The sequence below is a fragment of the Ursus americanus genome, chromosome 12 (assembly GCF_024610735.1).
Source record: "Ursus americanus isolate L20-20 chromosome 12, mUrsAme1.1.p, whole genome shotgun sequence".
Classification (NCBI taxonomy): Eukaryota; Metazoa; Chordata; class Mammalia; order Carnivora; family Ursidae; genus Ursus; species Ursus americanus.
In genome coordinates this window covers 7,705,591-7,707,997 of record NC_142138.1, presented here as the reverse complement: position 1 = coordinate 7,707,997, position 2,407 = coordinate 7,705,591, and the positions used below count along the sequence as shown (strand labels likewise).

The following is a 2,407-nucleotide window of genomic DNA, read 5'->3' as shown; positions in this document are numbered from 1 at the left end:
TCAACAGCATTTTGAAGGATGCAGAAGAACAGATTAGTGATCAGGAAGGTAGGGTAATGGAAAAAATTCAAGTTCAACATCAAAAAGAAAAATAATAAAATATGAGAATAAGTTAAGGGACATCTGCAACATTATCAAGCGTAATAACATTCACATTATAGGGATCCCAGAAGTGGAAGAGAGAGAGGAAGAGGCAGAAAACTTATTTGAAGAAATAATAGCTGAAAACTTTTCTAATCTGGCTAAGGAAACAGACATCCGGGACTAGGACACACAGAAAACCCCAAACAAGATGAACCCAAGGAGGTCCACACCAAGACACATAATAATTAAAATGGCATAAATTAAAGATAAAGAATCTTAAAAGCAGCAATAGGAAAGCAAACAGTTATGTATCAAGGAAACCCTATAGCGTATGAGATGATTTTTCAGCAGAAACTTTGCAGGTCAGATGGGAGTGGTGTGATATGTTCAAAGTGCTGAAAGGAAAAAACCTGCAATCCAGAATACAGTACCCTGCAAGATTATCATTCAGAATTGAAGGAGAGATAAAATGTTTACCAGCAAAAGCTAAAGGAGCTTATCACCACTAAACTAGCCTCACAAGAAATGTTAAAGGTAATCCTTTAAGTGGAAAGAAAAGACCATAACTAGAAGTAAGAAAATTATTGAAGAAAAAATTTCACTGATAAAAGCAAACATATAGTAATGATAGTGGATTAATCAGTTATAAAGCCATATGGAGGTTAAAACACAAAATCATAAAACACAAAAACATAAAATCAATTATATCTACCAACAGTAGTCAAGGGATACATAAAAGGATGTAAATATGACATTACATACATAAAATGTGAACAGGAGTTAAAGATTTAGTGCTTTTAAACTGTTTAAACTTAAGTGACCATCAACTTAATATAGACTGCTATACACATAGGATGTTATGTATGAACCCCATGGTAAGCACAAATCAAAAACCCATAATAGATATATAAACAAAAAAGATAAAGGAACCCAAGCATAACACTAAAGAAAGCCATCAAACTACAAGGGAAGAGAGCAAGAGAAGAAGAAAGGAACAAAGAAGAACTACAAAAATAATCAGAAAACAAGACAACAAGATAACGCTTGCAGTATCTATGTAACTATCAATATTTACTTAAAAATTTTTTTCAATAATTACTTTAAATGTAAATAGGCTAAATGCCCCCAATCAAAAGACACAGGGTGATGAAATGGATGAAAAAATAAGAGCCATATATATGCTGCCTTCAGGAGACTCAATTTAGACCTACAGACACACACAGATGGAATGTTAATGGATGAAAAAAGATATTTCATGCAAATGGAAGCATGGGGTGGGGGGGAAAGCCAGGTGGCAACACTTATATCAGACAAAGTGGACTTTATTTCTTTATTTATAAAGATTTTATTTATTTCTTTGAGAGAGAGAGAGAGATTGAGAGCACAAGCCAAGGGAAGGGCAGAGGGAGAGGGAGAAGCAGACTGCTTGCTGAGCAGGGAGCCTGATGCAGGGGTCTGTCTCAGGATCCTGGAATCGTGACCTGAGCTGAAGGAAGACGCTTAACTGACTGAGCCACCCAGGCACCCCCAGACGAAATGTACTTTAAAACAAAGACTGTTTTAAACAAAGCAAGATACAAAGAAGGACATTACATAATGAGAAAAGGATTACTCCAAAAAGAAGTTATAACAAATGTCAATATCTATGCATCCAACGTAGGAGCACCTAAATGCATAAAGTAAATATTAACAGACATAAACGGAAAATTGGTAGTTTTACATTAACAGTAGGGGACTTTAGAAACAAATTTTTATCTATTTGAGTATATTTGACAGACAGTGTTACATTAGTTTCAGGGGTAGGACATGATTCCACAAATTTATACATTATGGTATGCTCACCACAAGTGTAGCTACTATCTGTCACAATCACTTATCTGCATTTTGGCTAAGATCAAGTGTAATATCTGTTCTTATCAGTTTAATAGTAGGGGACTGTAATATCCCACTTACATCAATGGATAGATTATCCAGACAGATGGTTTTGAATGATACATTAGGCTAGATGGACTTAACAGATATATACAGAACATTTCATCTAGAAAACAGCAGAATACACATTCTTTTTGAGGGCGCATGAAATATTCTCTAGGATAGATCACGTTAGGCCATAAAATAAGTCTCAATAAATTTAAGAAAATTGTATTATATCAAGCATGTTTTCTGACCACAGTTGTGTGAAACTAGAAAACAGTTACAAGAAACAAACCCCAAACACATGGAGGGTAAATAACATGCTAGTAAAGAACCAGTGGGTCAACTAGGAAATCAAAGGGAAAAAAATACATGGAGACAAATGAATATGGAAACACAGCAGTCCAAA

General features: G+C 34.8%; 1 pseudogene; it reads left to right on the top strand.

Moving 5' to 3' along the window:
• The first annotated feature begins 1,952 nt into the window (after nt 1–1,952).
• Nucleotides 1,953–2,082, top strand: LOC123793848 (U2 spliceosomal RNA; annotated as a pseudogene).
• Nucleotides 2,083–2,407: the final 325 nt, after the last annotated feature.